This window comes from Mastomys coucha, unplaced genomic scaffold (genome assembly GCF_008632895.1).
Source record: "Mastomys coucha isolate ucsf_1 unplaced genomic scaffold, UCSF_Mcou_1 pScaffold6, whole genome shotgun sequence".
NCBI lineage: Eukaryota > Metazoa > Chordata > Mammalia > Rodentia > Muridae > Mastomys > Mastomys coucha.
In genome coordinates, this window is record NW_022196912.1 from 92199712 (window position 1) to 92218327 (window position 18616).

General features: G+C 44.3%; 1 pseudogene; it reads left to right on the top strand.

Annotated features, from left to right (window-relative positions):
- The first annotated feature begins 266 nt into the window (after positions 1-266).
- The window catches only part of LOC116081059, a 73268-nt pseudogene continuing 54918 nt past the window's right edge, over positions 267-18616 (top strand).

Here is an 18616-nt window from a genome sequence, read left to right on the forward strand (position 1 = left end):
AAAAAAAAAAAAAAAAACCACCATGAAGCTCTCCACTTCTCTGTCCCTTGGGTCTTCACCAAAACTGTGATGAGGCTGAGTCCCTGAGTGTAGCACCCTCTTTGTAGAATTCATTTGTTCTGGGTCTTATGAGAGTGGCTTTGCTGACATCCACCCTCCTGTCAGGGCTTCCCTCAGATGGATATTGAACCTGAAGAAATGTCACAGGCCGACACTGAGCCCTTGGGGAAATCCCAGCCAAGAAGCTCGGCTTCCACAGGTCGCACATGCGTGTCTACAAGGCCTTGGGCCCTGTGTCTTTCTTCTACTTGCGGCAACAGGAGAAGCAAAAAGCCATGCAAAATAAATGTGCTGCCGAGCTCAGATTGCCTCAGTCCATCACGCCGCTGTATCACCAGCCCGTGGTGCTGTGCCAATTACCACCACAAACACTGAATACACTTTTCAAAACATGGTCAAGTAAACGCCAACAGGGCCAGCCAGGCGTTAAAAGACTCGGACAAGATTGTCAACGCAAAGAAATATATGCCAGTAAATAGGAGTCTGGGCTACGGTTAAGCAATCACCTGGGTGACAGCCCCGTGGTTAACCTTTTTGTGGACAGACCTGACCTGTCAATCTCCTCAGAGCGCCCTGGCTAAAGAAGACAGAAGGTCCTGAGATGGGAGAGGCCAGACACAGAATTCATTCAGACCGAAACAGTGGTAGTTTTCTGCACTGTTATTTCCTGGGCAACCACAGAGTAGATGTGGGGGTGTCAGCTCAGGCAGCTGTGGAGCAGGTGTAACTGTTTGTTTCCAGCTGTGTAAAGCTTTACAGCCCGAATCTTCCACAGGGACACACGTTTCCTGACAACCCGTTGTGTGTATCTAGCGCCAAATTTCCTTGATGGTTCGAAGATACCTTTGAAGTACTTAACACCTCGGAGGGCAGAACGCTCCCTTTTTTCTCACTAAGATTCCTTTACAGGCTATCGGGGGCCACTGTAGATGCCTGCATTCTGGATTTCTAAGGGAATTTTTTGAAAAGTTCCTCTCCAGCTTAAACAGTTTGAGAAGCTAAGCTAGGTTATTGTCTTTTGTTTTGTTTTTTGTTGTTGTTGTTGTTTTTGTTTTTAAATGTTTTTGTTTCTGTTTGGAGATAGGATTTTATGTGTCCCGGATGACCCTCAAAGTTGCTACATTGTCAAGGATTTTGATTCTTCTAACGTCACTTCCCAAGTGTTCCCTGAACCAGGGGTCCTCTAGAAGAGCAGTGAATGCTCTTCCATCCCGGGGCCATCTCTCCAGCCATACTGTGCTCCTGCCCACACCTCTGTTTCTCTTCCATTAAACAGACTTTTAAACCCTACTCAGCATTATTATGGAACACATCTAGTTTAACCTCTGCAAACCTTCCCAGTTACTTATCATCATAATTACATAATTAGGATCCCCTTGTTGATTCTCAAAGATTTAACGTACCCATGGTCTCACAGCCTGGAGGATCCACAGGCTCAGTAAACAAAACCAGAGAGAATGTTTGGTGGTGGTGGTGGTGGTGTGTGGGGATGTGGGGATGTGGGGGTGTGGGGGAGACTGGGGGACTGGGTGAAGGTGACTGTAGAATTTCTGCTCTCTTCAGAGCTGGAGGTGCTTCCCCCAACTGCTGTGCTACAGTGAGGCGTGCTGAGTCTAAGGGCTCACAGGGCACCAGTTGAGGGACTTGTGGTTGCGAATAGCCGCAAATAGCAAGGGAGTGCATACAGGAAACATCTCTCTCTTCGGATATCTTAACCCAACTATTAGGCAAGAAGTAGAAGAAGTTAGCACTGCTGGGGTAGTTCCCAATGTGCACTTGAACTAGGCAGACCATTTCCTGGATATAAAGGAAAGGTACAAGAAAAAAAAAACAACCAACCAAACAGACAAAACAATACAGAGAATGTTCCTAGTGCCTTCTCCAACCCTGAGCAGCTGCAGAGGTCAAAACAAATGAGCTTCTAAAGATGGAATCCTTTGTTTGAATACAGGTTAAATTTGGCTTCTCTACTTAGAACCCAGGTCAGGCAGCTGACACCTTAATGCTTCCACCAGGCAGTAAATACGAGCTCTTGGAAAAATAGCCCTGCTGCTATTTATTAGAAAACCCAAGACCGTGTGTGAATGGAGGAAGGAAGGGGGATCAAATCAGGTTTTGAGGAGAGAAAGAAGCCTGTCGATCCAGGAGGAAGGCCATTTTTTTTTTCTGCAATAAGTTATGCTCCTAAACCTCTTTGTCTTGTGCGCTTAGGTAACAGGACCACCTGGTAATGAGTCTCGCTCTAGTCCAAGTAGGAACGGGCTGAGTGAGAAGTGCCCCGGGGCAGAGTCCCAGGAGTCTACAACTGTAGGACCGTGAAAAGGCAACCTGGTTCCTGGTTGAGCTAAGGTTGGAAACCCTAGTGACCCTGAGGGATGCCTGGTTCCCGAACACTAGGCTCCTGACACGGGACCGCAGCCCTCCATAGATTTGTGGCCATCAGTCCAGTAAGGGAAATGCCCCAAGCCCTTCCACAGGTAGACGACTTGACCCAAGGTCACATAGCCTCAAGACATCTCCATTTTAATGAGGTACCTAAAGGCCTGGAGGCTTAGCCAATAAACTCCCCTTTCCAGACATTCCTCCCTGCAAAAGGTATTTAACCTCAGGCCCGCTCTGAGAAATGGGGTACGGCTTTATTCATCTATTTTCTCTCATGTCAATAAATGTCTTAAAACCATGGACTGCCTCTTTTCATCGGGATCTGCAGTGGAGAGCAATGGAGAAGGCCTTCGCCTAAAGAGCAGGCTTTCTAATCTCCTGCAGAAGGCCTCTCAGTGCTCCCAGCCTCCACCAAGCCAAGCCGCCCCACCAAACAAGCCAAGGACTCTCTCCCCAGAGGGATCCAGATGGAGCTCTCCCCTCATTTCCCCTTCGGCCCCAGGCTAGATCCAGCCCGCAGGCCCCAACTCTGTTCTCAGCTCTTCTGCAGCATCCAGCGGTGCCTGGGTGCCCAAGAGTCCAAGAACCAGATGGTCCTGGCCTTTGTGCAGGCCGGGACCCCTGAGCCAGCTCTGGCTATTCCCAGAACCTCAGATTGCGTCCCCCAAGCTCCGGTGTCCTGAGGCTTCTCCATTCCAGCTACAGAGAGCAGCCTGAGCCCTGTGGTGGAGCAGTCGCAGGACCCCTTAGCCCTACACACAACCTGTTGTGTTGGCCCATGAAAGGGCAGAGATCCACTCTGCTTCCAGCCCTGGCACCGGCCTCACTATCCACCAACATGGGTGAACTGAGTGTATTCAGGAATCTCCAAGGCTGGAAGGAACTTGTCCCTGTCTAATCTCTCCCCCTCGTCACACATCCGTGTCTGTACAGCTTCCTGCCTGTCTGGTCCTCATACCTTCTCCAGCTTTTCTCGGAAGGAAGTTGATGGAGAGAGAGAACGTTTGTCTATGTGCTGGGTCCATTCTGTACTTTCTTTTTTTTTTTTTTTTTTTTTTTTTTTTTTTTTTTTTTTTTTTTTTGGTTTTTCTGAGACAGGGTTTCTCTGTGTAGCCCTGGCTGTCCTGGAACTCACTCTGTAGACCAGGCTGGCCTCGAACTCAGAAATCCGCCTGCCTCTGCCTCCCAAGTGCTGGGACTAAAGGTGTGCGCACCGCCGGCACTTTCTCACCTTCTGACTCAGGTTTCCAGGTGCTAAACAATTAAGAAAGAACAAGCTAGAAGGGAGACATTCTATTCTTTCTGTCCTTGGGTCTTGTTCTTGGCCAGGCCCCCCTTTGTACCGGTTCCCCCGGAGGGTGAAGTGGTTACCAAGTACTTGCAGCTAGATGAAAGAGCACTTTTAAGTGCCATCATTCATGGCTGGCCTGGGCCACCAGCTTCTGAAACTGCTTAGGCAGAGTACTCAGGAAGCTTGGGCCAGAACTGAGGTTTGACCCGAGGAAATCTTTCTGAAGAGAACAACAACAACAACAACAACAACACTATTAGCAATAACAACCCACTTTTTTGTTTGTTTTAAAGTTTAGAGGTAAATCTCGGGGGTATTTTGAGGAGCAAGCTTTAGAGCAGCAGTTATTTAGTTCTGGAAAACATCACCGTAATGGCCTTCTTCTTTTTTTTTTTGGTTTTTCTGAGACAGGGTTTCTCTGTGTAGCCCTGGCTGTCCTGGAACTCACTCTGTAGACCAGGCTGGCCTCGAACTCAGAAATCCACCTGCCTCTGCCTCCCAAGTGCTGGGATTAAAGGCGTGCACCACCACCACCACCACCATCTGGCAGTAATGGCCTTCTTAACCAGGATTTAGTAGCTGGAAGGCCAAGGTGCTGTAAAGGCAGAGTGAATGGGTGTGTCTGGAGTCTGGGGCAGGTCTTTGCTGTTTCCTTAGGGGAAGAAACGGTTTGCTGCGAAAGGATTTGGCCTGCTGCAGGCTGCTCCTCACTGAGTTGGCTGGGTCCTTGCCCAACTCCCGGCAGATGAAAGCTCTGCTTTCACAGGGGTTTCTGGAAACCTGGGTGCCAGTAATGCACAGTTGGGAGGATTATTCACAGATTATAGTCCTTTTATGCTGCCTAGGATTCCTCAGGAGAGAACCAAGGGGTCAGGACATTCATAATGTGGAATGACGGTGGCGTCACTTAGCATTCTGTTCACAGCCTTTCGGTTTCTATTCATCTCTGAAGAGCATATGCCTTTTGTGAGACCCCCAAATATTAACAAATAGACTATAGAGTAGATATGACTTGTTTATTGTGACCACTATGTCAGAAACACAGACAGACATGTTTGTGTCTTTCCACTATGTCAGAATAACATGGTGGAATAGTGAATAACAATAAATTTATACTGGGTGGTGTCATTTGGCTACAATTTACTAATTGCTGTCCCAATTTCTCTTGATAGCTGGCCATTTGTCAATCATAGGTTCTATTCCAATCTTAATTACTATATTACAACTATATTATAACTCTCAGATCTTGAACTTTTCTTCCTGAGATATGTCATATATTTTACAGAATATCTACAAGAATATTTTATTTTATTTTTTTAAGGCGGCAGAGTTCAAAGACATCTTCCTGAAAGCGAAGGCAGAGAGCAGCTATAGATGCAAAGAGTCCCTGCAGGTGTTTAGCTATTAATCACCTCAGCTGAAGAGCTGTTGCAGGCTTGAAGAGCTAAGCAGCAGAGTCTATGGGGTTGAACTTCAGTCAGTGGTATAATAGCACAGACATGAGGTCCTATATATGGACAGACTGACAGATGGATGATCAACAATTCCAGTAGGTCATGTCAAACAGTGGGGACTGTGGTGAGCTGAAACCCTGGGGGACACTTGAAAGTTCTCTGCCTGTTGGGTTGCTCCCTTGATGCACACACCATGTGGTCAGATGACAGACTGGTGGGACCATCATCAAGGCAGCAGGAAGTGTCCTTGTTTCTAATGTGTCAAATGAGGGAGGCTATTGCAACCTTTCTTTGACTGGTACTTTCTTCTTCTTTTGTTTGTTTGTTTGTTCGATTTGTATTTATTATTAGCATATGGATACCTGTGGATGTACAAGCCATGCATGTGTGTGGCAGCTGGAGAACAATTCTGCAATTAGTTCTCTCTGTCCACTTAATGTGAGTTCGAGGACTTGACCTAGACCACTAGGCTTGTGAGCAAGATGGTTTTATGGGTAAAAGTGCTTGGCTCACAAGCCTAGTTTTATCTATCTATCTATCTATCTATCTATCTATCTATCTATCTATCCATCTATCTATTTATCTATCTATCTCTATCTATCTATCTAGCATCTAGCATCTATCTATTTAATCTATCTAATCTGTGTATGTGTGCACATACATGTGTGCACCATATTGTATATGGGTGTCTGCAGAGGTCAGAAGAGGGTCTTAGATCCCCTGGAGCTGGAGTTATAGGCAGTTGTGGGTGCTTAGTTTATATGCTGGAAACCAAACTGGCCTTTGCCATGGCTCTTAACTGCTGAGCCATCTCTCAGACCTCTCACCTGTTGTGTCTGACAGGATACTTGGCTTGGTTTTCTTAAGAGGTCTACATTTCTTTATTTTATCTTATTTTTGTTTCATGTGTTTGAGTGTTTTGCCTGCATGTATATCTGTGTGCTACACACATGCCTGGTACTCATGGAGGTCCAAAGAAGGCCTTAGATCCCCTGATACTGGTGTTACTAACATTTGTAGAACCACCATGTGGGTGCTGAAAATCAAACCTGAGTCGTATGGAAGAGCAGCCAGGGCTCTTCATCACTGAGCCATCTTGGCAGCCACTGATTGTGATATACGCTGTGCCCGTGTGTTCCCACACTACTTTGATAAGTCTAGGGGTGGTGTTTTTACTTTTATGGATGCTGTCTGTCAGTCTGTATCTCATGGTTCATGCTGGACAGATGCAGTCATCCTGCTCTGGGTCAGCACTCAAATGATGTCTTTTAGGACCAGGACAGCTGGTCTAGTGCAGCTTGGAGTAACTTAGAGTAGAGCGCAGCCTCATCTTCACAGATGGCTTACTGACAATGCTGGATTGCTGCTTGTTGTGTTGTTCATATCCCTGGTTGGTCTCAAACATTGACTCCTCTTTTTTTCTCAAGTGCTGGGTTACCAGTGTGATCCAGCTTATGTTAAAATGTTTTAAAGTAAGTGAGATAGGTATAACACAGATTAAGTCTGGTCCGAAAGTTTGTTAGGAATCCTGGATTATCTGATATCTGTGAATCTTTACACTTCTTTTGAGTGGTTGAACATCAAACATCTCTGAGTTTATGGTTGAAACAACTTGAGACCATACCAGGTGTATGGGCTCCCTCCCTGCCGATGCCCTTGCTCAAGGGTGGGTTGCCAGAACAGGTCTAGCAAGCTCTCTAATGCCAGGGCTTTAGAAAAGGAGTTTCAGCCAGGTGGTACTGGTGTGCATGCCTTTAAAGTCCCAACACTCAGGAGGCAGAGGTGGGTGGATCTCTGAGTTCAAGGCCAGCATGCTCTATACAGTGAGTTCCAAGACAGTCAGGGCTAAACAGAGAAACCCTGTCTTGAAAAATGAAACAAACAAACAAACAAACCTACAGTCTCAGTAACTAAGAGGGCTTAAGCAGAATAGCAAGTTTGCTACACACTGAAACTCAAATGTGATCATCATAGTAGAAAAGAAACTGTTTTGGAAAATAAACAAGACAAATAATTTCCTGTCCACCAATAAATGAACAGGTAAAGAAAATATGTACATTTATTAGATAGTATCACTTAGCCATAAAGAATATTTAAATCATGTCTTTGGAGGGATATGGATGGAGATGGAGAAAATCATGTTAAGTGAAATAAACCATATTTAGAAGGACAAGTTATTCTATATTTTGCTTATATATGGACTCCATAAAGAATTCAAAGTAAATAAATAGGGCTAGAGAGATGGCTCAGCAGTTGAGAACACGTGCTTCTCTTTCAGAAACACTTGGTTCTCAGCACCTAAGTTAGATGGCTCACAACTACATGGAATGTGAGTTCCAAGGGATCTAATGCTCCAGGGCCCTTGTCTAGTCTCTGAGGGCACCCATACATATGCTGCCCCCCCCACACACACCAAATTATAACAAATTATAAAAATAAATAACACATGACATTAAGTTGGGTGTGGTGGTCCACACCTGTAATCCCAGTATACAACAAAAAGACGAGCCAGGATTCAGCCCTGGTAGCATGACACATCCAAGGCCAACCTGGGCTACACAAGATTCTGTTACAAATAGAAAATATCAAAAACACATGAAAGAATTCAGAGAGACTGTTAGAGAAGAAGAAAGGAGTGGAGGAAGGGAGATCAAAAGAAAGTACCGAGTGGATGGATGCAACCAGGGTACCGTACAGGCATATATAAAATTGTCACAACAGAACACATTATTCTGTGCAATTAATAAGTGCCAACAATTTTTTTAATTAAAAAAGACAGAAAAGGAGTTTCTGTAGCCAAGATACTGCTGCCGTAGCCCTGTGCCCTTTCCTTAGAGAGAAGCTCATTATTTCACAGAAAACCAGCCCCGTTCTTGGCTCTGTGTTGCAGGAAGCCTGTTGCTGCAGGTGTAGATCTAGCTAAATATAGCCAGGGTGTTCAGTCTAGGAGCAAGGGATGCCCCTCCCCTTCATCCCTGGTCTCACTTTCAAATATTCAATGTCCTTTAGCAGCTACTGCTACAAGATTCTATTTTCTCCCACATGAAACTGAGCTCCCTTTGGCCAGAAGGATGGAGACACTTTAAACCTTAACATTACTAATTCAGGAAGATACTCAAGTATTTGGTCCAGCTTCTCGTTTAACTGATGAAGAAGGGCAATAGTTGCTTAATGGCTACACAGCAGCTGTATTGCCTCCCTTCTTGCAGCCCACACGCACACACTCACACGCACACGCACATGCACACACAAGATGTCCTTGCTGAGAGAGGCTGATGAGATGGGATAAAATTCTAACATAGTCTGCATAGAGAATGCAACTGTAAAAACATCCTTCTGTTAGGAGCAGGAAAAAGGACGAAACTCCCAGGTCAGGTCTTTTCATATCATCAACAACTAAATGTTGGATAGGTTAAAAATCCAAGTTGAGAGCCAGACGTGCTTGCCATGCCTGAAGTCCCAACAACTTGAAAGTCAGAGGCAGGAGGACTATTTGAGCCTAAAAGTTCATGCCCAGCCTGGGCAACATTGTAAATCTTATGAATTTAGTGCCTTTCTTTCAGAAAGAAGAAAGGAGAAAGAAGGAAAGAAAGAAAGAAAGAAAGAAAGAAAGGAAGGAAGGAAGGAAGAAAGAAAGGAAGGAAGAAAGGAAGAAAGAGAGAGAGAAAGGAAGAAAGAAAGAGAAAAGTACAAAAATATGAAAATTTTAAGGTAATAAAAGACTAAACTGAAATATGATATATTTATGATTTATAAATAGGAATTATCAGCCTTTGTAAGGAAGGCATATAATTACAAATTACAAATAAAAATAACTAGGCATATGACTGAATAAAAATTAAAAGCTGTAAACAATACATATAACAAATAAAAGGTTAATATCCACCTATAAATGTTTTTCAATAAATAAATACAAGCAGGGCAATGGCAACACACACCTTTAATCCCAGTAAAAGCAGAGGGAAGCAGATCTCTGAGTTCGAGGCCAGCCTGGTGCACTGGAACAGAGTGACTACACAGAGGAACTCTGTCTTGCAAAAACCAAATTAAGTAAATTAATAATAATAATGACAACAGTAAATACAAAAAGCAAAGCTAGTTCAGTAGAAAATGGGCAAAGTGTGGTTAATCACAGAAGTGATGTAAGTCTTCCTTGAGCATATGAGTAGATCATTTTAGAGCAGTGGATTTTCACTGTGATTTCAGGTCACACCCAGCATTGGAGCCAAACAGACAGAAGTCACAGGCAAGGACTGTTCTCTAGCGAGGCTGGCTCCCCAGAAAGCTCACGCTGCACAGCACTTATTGTCTGGTGATAGCTGGCCTTTCTAATTTGTTTCAAAGTCTAGAGAGGTGGCACATACCTATAATTCCCAAAGTGAGTAGGCTGAGGCAGGAACATAGAGATGAAAACTTAAGCACGGGCTCATTGGTAGGGCATTACCAAGCATGCACAAAGTCGTGGTAATACTAAGTTGGTAATATCACCTTAGACAGAAACATGGTGTTTGTATATAAAAGTCCTTCTGAAAGGCAGTAAAACACTAAATATGGTGAAACTAAGACATAAAAATGTTGAGCTTTCCCAGGCCTAACTTGACTTCCTTATATACAGAGTATGCCCCACCTTCTGCTCTTGGTGTCTAGAGAAAACTACAGGGAGGCATCTACTTTGGATGTCTGTACTCACTGACTATATTGCTGATAAGATTATACCGTCAGCTAATTATGTCTAGACTTTACTGTGTTTTCTGTGTGTTCTCTTTCCCACGACCACCTGAAGTACAGGCAACACTTATCATCCTGATCTATTTTTATCTATCTATCTATCTATCTATCTATCTATCTATCTATCTATCTATCTAGTTTTATCTTTTTTTTTTTCCTTTTTTTTTGGTTTTTGAGATAGGGTTTCTCTGTGTAGCCCTGGCTGTCCTGGAACTCACTCTGTAGACCAGGCTGGCCTCAAACTCAGAAATCTGCCTGCCCCTGCCTCCCAAGTGCTGGGATTAAAGGTGTGTGCCACTACCACCCTGCTTACTTTTATCTTTTTCAAGACAGGGTTTCTCTGTATAACAGTCCTGGCTGTCCTAGAACCCTTTTTGAAGACTATGTTAGCCTTGAATTCTCAGAGATTAGCCTGCCCCTGTTTCCCAAGTGCTGGAATTTATTAAAGCAATATAAGTTAAAATGAGATACAGGCCTTTAGAGTATGTAGATTTTTGTCTAACTGATCAATTAAAAATTATCTATACTATCTAATTGTGACAAAGGAGTTCTAAAATACAATCTACTATGCTGTCAGTAAGGGAATTAATAAATGTGTATGTGTGTGGTGTGTGTGCATATGTGTTCACATGTAGGGGTGCTCATGTAGGTGTGGAATGCATGTACACATGGAAGCCCAAGGCTAACTTTGGGTGTGACCCTTGATCCCTCTTTGTGTTATTCTTTGAGGCAGGATCTCTCAGTTGAACCTAGAGCTCACCAATATAGGTAGTGTAGTGAGGCTCCTTCCCCTGGAGATTCTTCATCTCTAACTTCTGTTCTCCAAGTGCTGGAGAACACTTGGAGGGCCATCATGTCTACCTACCTAGTATTTACATGGGAAGCTGCCATGTCTACCAGCATTTTTACAAGTTCTAAGAATCTGAACCTCATCCCACATGCTTGAATAATAAAGATTTTATCCAATAACCTATGTCCCCAGCCACTGAGACTATTAAATATTAATTATGAATTCCCTTTGGCCTTTTATAACTCAGAAACATGTGCCAGTATTTATGTGCATAAATATCTTATTGTAGTCTTCTTTCTTTTTTTAAAAAAAAGATTTATTTATTTATTTTATGTATGTAAGTATACTATATAGCTGTACAGATGGTTGTGAGCCTTCATGTGGTTGTTGGGAATTGAATTTTAGGACCTCTGCTCCCTCCAGTTGGCTCTGCTTGCTCTGGTCAGCCCCGCTTGCTCTGGTCAATTCCGCTCACTCCGTCCCTGCTCACTCTGGCCCAAAGATTTATTTATTATTATACATGTACACTGTAGCTGTCTTCTGACACACCAGAACACCAGAATACAGCGTCAGATCTCATTACAGGTGGTTGTGAGCCACCATGTGGTTGCTGAGATTTGAACTTAGGACCTTCGGAAGAGCAGTCAGTGCTCTTACCTGCTGAGCCATCTGACCAGCCCCGTAGTCTTATTTCTATCTGAAACCATTGCACTGAAGATGTAGCTTGGTGGCAGAACCAGACGTGCTTAGTATATGTGAGGAGGCGTGTTGATTTGCTGGTCCCACATATCAAAACACCTACAAAACCTCTAAATGGCCATAATAAAAATGCTGAAACAAATGAGAACACATCTTTGTTTATCTTACCCCAGAAGCAGACCACATGACTAGTACAAGGTACATGTTTGAGAAGCTTAAGTGGTTACAATGGGAGGTGCTATACGGAATGGCAGGCAATCAGTAAAGGCTGCCTATTGCACCATAAACTGGAGTGACTGGAGTTTAAACTTTCAGGGAAATTGTGCAGGTAGTGCCAAGCACATGCTAAAGACCATTCTAGCTGAGATCCAGAAAGCTGAAGTGTTTCCACTCCAATGGCTTTGAGTTAAGGCTTTTCCCAGTGCACATCCATTCCCAAGAACTTCGACAACCAGCTACAGTCAAATTGGCTTTGGTGGCTGGAGAGAAACATACAGCAAGGTAGAGGTACTGGCCATCAGAAGTTGGGCTGCTATATGTAGAAATGATAAGGTTTCTAAGGAGATATGAGCAAAACACTGGCAGTGCCAGCCACACACCCTAACAAATACAGCGGCCTTTGGAGAGAATGGCCTCTTAGAATACACGATAAGCAAGGGGCAGACGAATGTTTATCCGTGCCTCTACTCTACTCTACATTTTATTTGATTGAGATGCTCTCTAAGTAGCTCATGCTGGCCTTGAACTTTGGCTTCCTGCGTCTGACTTGCTGTGCTTACTGATGTATGCCTCCATGTCTGGATAAGTGCTGTGTATCACATTGTCTATGGCAATTAGCTCTGGAGAGTGCAGGATGGAGGAGAAAGGGGATTTTCTATTTTATATATTTGTGGAGTTTGTTCTGTCTTCACAACAGACTCACAGGCTACCTTCCTTCCTCTTTTTCTGGGTACTTTTTAAATTTAAAAAGTGCATGCTGTTGTTACCCAGTGGTATAATCCCCAGCAACAGACAACAGATCGCTCTTTCTTTCTCTCAATCTCTCTCACCTATCGATCTACCTAATTGTGGGAAGCCACGTCGTAAGCACATCGCCATTACAAGATGGCGATGACATCTGGCTTGCCGTTAGCATAAAAACGCCTTGTGCGCGTGTGCCTGTAAATCCCAACGATCTGCGGCGGAGTGCCTTTGGTCACGTCAAATGGCCTGATTGTCTCACAGCCTATTATGAGTCGCCACGTCTGAGGCAGGCATAGAGCTCTATATAAGGGAAGGGTTTTGAGATAGTCGGGGTCCTCCTCAACTGAAGCTTGTGATCTCGCTCTCAAGATACATTAAAGCTTGTACTGCAGAAGGATCCTGTGTGTGCCGCATTGTTCCTGCTGGCGGGAGATAGCACGGGACACCTAATCTATCTATCTATCTATCTATCTATCTATCTATCTATCTATCTATCTGTTTTTTTTTTTTAAGTTAAGAGAAGGAGTTCAGTGTCCTCAGAGACAGAGCACATGTTCTAGGTTTATTTTGAGTGACAGGGGTTGGTGGGTAAGAAAACTGAAAATTCATCTGCTACTTAATCATTTAGCAAGTTTTTACCTAATGAACTGTGTAGTCACTCACTGATTTAAAAGTTACCTTTGAGACCAGACCCATTCCAGGACTTAAGGGTCTGACAGTAAAAACAAACCAAAAAAAAAAAAAAAAAAAAAAAAAAAAAAAAAAAAAAAGAATAAAGTACATAAGTCACCTTTGCAATTTTCTTTGTATTGATGGAGACTTGGTTTATGCCCTCAAAATATCTATAGCATTCTGGAAGCTTCTGAAACCATGTGTTTATGCCTTGCCGACTTTTTGGGGGGCACTGGTCTCTTTAAAGGAGAAAAAAGCCAGCCATAGTGGTACATGCCTGTAATCCCAGCACCTGGAAAGCACCTGGGAAAAGAACAGGAGGTTGCCATGAGTTGGGGCCAGCCTGGGCTACATAGTAAGTTCCAAGCCAGCCTGGGGGTGGGGTAGGGGTGGGGGCAGAAAGAGAGAAGACAGAGGAACAGAGAGACAGAGACAGAGATGCGAGTCTGAAGACATAAGTCCATGGCAGAGCAAGTGTCTTGGTATGTGTTAGAGAGCCCTGGGTTTGACCCCAAGCAGCACAAAAAGCTGGCATGATGGTACTTGCTGGTAAGTCCAGCAACTCCAGGAGACAGAAGGAAAAGAATGCTGAGTGCTAGGACAGCTGCATTATGCAGCGAGAACAAAGGCTTAGGAACATAGTAATACATTGTGATTGCTTTCACTTGTTGCCTGAACGAGTGACGCGTTCGTTGACAAGTGGTGAGGGTGATGCTTTCTCATAGCAATCTACTTCACGGAATTAGTTCACACCTAGCAGGGAGACCATGGTGGAGACTAGTGTTTGGAGGTTCTGCTTCCGTAGATCTGAGTGTCCAGCTATTTCAGGTCCAGGGATAAGAAATGTGACCCCGTCCAGGCAGTGGTGGCACACACCTTTAATCCCAGCACTTGGGAGGCAGAGGCAGGTGGATTTCTGAGTTCGAGGCCAGCCTGGCCTACAGAGTGAGTTCCAGGACAGCCAGGGCTACACAGAGAAACCCTGTCCCGAGAAACAAAAAACAAACAACAAACAAACAAACAAACAAACTGTTTAAAAAAAGAAAGAAAGAAATGTGACCCCGGCTCATCTCTGAGTATTGCCTGGGATTCCTGACAACAGAAGGCAAAGGTTTGGAGGACTTTGTTTTGCTTTTCTTTATCGAGAAAACTAAGCAAACACTCTACTATTGAGTTATATCCTTAGCCCACTTTCTTTTTTTTTAATTAAAAAATGAAAAATGACTTTTTGTGTAGTTTATGGACTTACCAAATACTTGATTGACATTTTATAAGTCCTCAGCCCGTTTTCTTTCAGAAAGTGTTCTGGAAGGGTGCTAGGGATAGAGAATGGGGGTTGGGGGAGAGACCTGGGTTTGAACCCGCTGTACCTGTATTAGCAGGGTGACCTCAGGGAAGTGTATGGAAGGCTTTATCCTTCTGGGTCACAAAGAGGAAAGGCGTGGTTTCTGTCTCCTGAGAGCACCGAGAAACCTGAGCAGGAAACGACATTAGTAAACAGCTCCACCTCTGTGTGATAAAAGGCTCTGTGTGTTCCAGTGAGAGCAGCCTCAAGGTGAGGCACACAGCTGGGAGTTGGGGGAGGGCAGGAAGTCACCTATGCTCTCAGTTTCAGTTTTCTCAGCTGTGCAGTGGACATTTGTGTCTTGAGAAAAAGCACCAGAGGCATACTTCAGTTCCAAATGAAGCCCCTGCAGTGGCTTGCACCTACCTGCCAGTGGGAAAGGATGTGTGAGAGCTCTCAGCATCTTTCCACTTAGGACTCCTTGTGAAGCAAGGCTCTTGCCTTCCTACCTAAGTACACATCACCCCACCCCACCCCATTTAACACCCACATCATTTCTTGGCTCCCCGTGATGATTTTCAGGTGTGTGTGTGTGTGTGTGTGTGTGTGTGTGTGTGTGTGTGTTGGGGATCTAGGATCTCATGCCTGCTAGCTCTACCTCCGAGATGCACCCTCAGCCCACCAGATGTGCTTTCTATGTAAAGGTGCTAAGCCTGGGGAACTGAGATTTGCTGGATCTGTAGAAGCAGGTCACAGCTGAGCCCACTGAGTCCAGAATTACTCGGAGAAGACAAAGAACAAAGAAAACTGTAAAGGGTGGAAGGGAAGGGATCAGAAAAGCTGGAGGCAAATGATCTCGGCTCCTGTAACAATCCCAGCCAGGCCTGTGCAAAGAAGGGAACACCTAGACAGCCTGGAGGTTCGGGACTACCTGAGAGTATATGGAGATGAAGAAAAGCCGGCAGAATTCTCTCTCTTTTTCCTTTCTTTTAGCAGTCATATTTATTTATTAGAAGGTCTGTCTTTTAGGGGACAAAGACAAGATGAAATTAAGAAAAGAATGCAGACTTCCGAAATAGAAAGCCTGCACCATGGCTGCAGAAACCTGTGTTCCTGTCAAGGGTACAGTTTAACTGCATTTCTCACTCACTAATGCCCACAGTCCTTCATTCAGTCAGCGCTATCCTTGGGTGGAATACGAAGTTGCACCATCTGATTCTAGTAAGCATTTCCTGAGCATCCATCCTGTGCCAGACACTGGACTCCATCCTAGAATTAAAAACCAAGGGAGAATACGGCTTCTCACTGTCAATGGAGCTTATTGTCAACTTGCTAATAGAATGTCATTATGCTTAGGATATCCTAAGCATTACCTTGAACGGACATTATTCTTGCTTGAGAGTCTGTCAGTTCTCTGGCCTTGTTGGGAGAATAAATCCACAGGATTTATTCTGGAGTCCTGGCAGTTCAGCTTTGAGCTCACAGTATTTGTGACTGGGAGAGAAAAACGGTCTGTTTTCCTATCTCTTCCCCACAGGTTTAACGATGCACCTGGCTGGCTCAGGACCATCCACTTCGTTCTCCAAGTGAGGTGTTACACATGCACAGTCATTTTTCTGGCTTTCTAAAAAGCTCAATTCAACCCCCCCTCCAGCCCCCCCCAACTTCCTACCTTTCTCTTCTACCTGTCTTGTTTAATAATTAGGCTGCTTAATAACTGCTGTCGGTGGGGAGGAGGCAGAGGAGGACAGAGATTGCTAGGGCTTACAAGACCCTGGGAGATATAAGAGCTTCTGTCGCCAGGGTCACCCTGCCCTGAACAGCTCCCTGGGCACATTGCGAGCAAAAAAGGCTGCTCTTTCCTGCTCCAGACTTGACTGAGCCTGGTTCATTCAGCACCCAAGGGCCTTGCCAAGGGATCGGCTTTGGTTCCTGTCCCTGACTTGTGTTGTTTCTACTCTGGGGTGTTTACTGATAGCATGTGATCGATATTTTTCAAGTACTCACTGGGTCCGAAAGTCAGCACAGGTGAGACAGAGTATAAGGAAAATAGAAAGCAACCAGGCAGCTGTGACAACGTAGAGAAGCCAGGAGGCCTCGTTCTAGAGCACATGCCTGCTCAAGCGCACTCAGGCATGGGCTTCAGGACCAGTGATGAGTATCTATCCAGGGGAGTGGAACCAGAGAGAGACCAAGATAGAGATGAAGATGAGTGGACAGTCAGAGAGACTGTACTTCATGTACACTAAGAACTTATGTAGTGTGGGGGAGGAACACTGGTTTCACAGTCACACATATGTGGGGTCAGATGCCAGCTGCTCTGTCGATTAGTAGATTATCTGAGGCACAACATTTAGCATCTAGCTTTGGTTCTTTTCATTATACAATGCAGCCAATAATTATTATTATTTTTTAAGTATCCATTTATTTTGGGGCTGGAGAGATGGCTCAGTGGTTAAGAACACTGGCTGCCTTTCCAGAGGACCCAGGTTCAATTCCCAGCACCCATATGGCAGCTCACAACTGTCTGTAGCTCCAATTCCAGGGTTTTTGACACCATCACAGACATACATGCAGGCAAAACACCAATGAACATAAAATAAAAAATAAATTATGTACAAAAAAATATTTATTTGCCGGGCAGTGGTGGCACATGCCTTTAATCCCAGCACTTGGGAGGCAGAGGCAGGCAGATTTCTGAGTTCGAGGCCAGCCTGGTCTACAGAGTGAGATCCAGGACAGCCAGGGCTATACAGAGAAACCCTGTCTGGAAAAAAAAATTATTTATTTATTTTGTGTATGTTGAGTGTGTATATGTGCACCACTTGTGTGCAGGGGTCCATGGAAGCCAGAAGAGAACAACAGACCCCTTGAAACTGGACTTCTTTTGGGTGCTAGGAACCAAACACGGATCCTCTATAAGATCAGTAAATACTCTTAATTAGTGAGCCATCTTTTCAGTCCAGTTAATAATTTTTATCTTTCATAGAAATTCTGGGGAACTGATGACATATTATGTCAAGTTACCTGCACACACTAGGCACTCAGGAAGTAGTATTAAGGTGTGGTGAAGAGGCTCACCTGTGGTTCCATCCACTCTGGGAGATGAGGGTAGAAGTTTACTTTAGTCTAACACCTGGGCCAATTCATCCTAAAACAAACAAGGGGGTAGGAAACAGGAAATAAATGCCACCTGGCACTATTTTTTGACGGCCTTTCTGTACTAGGTACTTAGCTGGGTTTGGGGGATGTGTATAGAAAACATGTTGTGACACGTCTGTTGAATGGTCCCAAGAGCTCTTTTGAGAGTTACTTGGTAAAAGATTAATGTCCTCTTTCTCAAACCTAAACGTCTTGTTGGGCAAGGGGCATTACTAAAAGCCACTAGCTGAGTATTCACAGCACTTTGGCCACTAGGCTGCCTAGTGTCTGAATACCAAAATATTTATCCTTCCTAGAAAAGTTTCTCTAATTTGACCCATACAAAGAAAGCAAAAGAGGGTCACTCTTAGCCGGGCAGTGGTGACATATGCTTTTAATCCTAGCATTTTGGAGGCAGAGTCAGGCGGATTTCTGAGTTCGAGACCAGCCTGGTCTACAGAGTGAGTTCCAGGACAGCCAGGGCTACACAGAGAAACCCTGTCTCGAAAAAACAAAAACCAAAAAAAAAAAAAAAAAAAAAAAAAAAAAAAAAAAAAAAAAAAAAAAAAAAAAGAGGGTCACTCTTGGGTGAGCTGCCATATGCTCATCCAACTGTACCCCAAGTGATTCCACTTTCCTACAGGATCCAATAAGAGTATGGATTGGTAAAACTGCCCCTTTCTCAAGTTTCACCTATACCAGTGATGGCATTAGTACCAAGTCTTTGGCCAGACTGAAAGGCAACCTTCTTCTGTTCAGGAAACTGGTTACGACATTGCATGAGAAACACTGTGGTCAAGTTATTCCACAGGGTCTTGGAGAAGGTGCTATTTGAGATAAACTTTGAAGAGAGTGTTGGTGAGGAGGTGTGGGGGTGCTTCTGTGTGGGGGTCAGTCCGATCAAATGGAAGAGCATATGGAAAGAGAGGAATTCTAAGTCCTGCTTGCTCAAAGTGTTGGGATTTGTAGTCATGAGATAGGAGACGATGCTGGGAGTGCGGCTAGACTTTGAGGGCTCTGATACAAATATTACTTTGGAATTTAAAGAGTAATCAAAAATCCCTGAGGCAGATGTGCACATTAGGCAGATTCTTCACCAGCTGTGTGTGTTTCAAGAGCAAGGCTGGAAACAATGATCCAGGTAGAGGTGG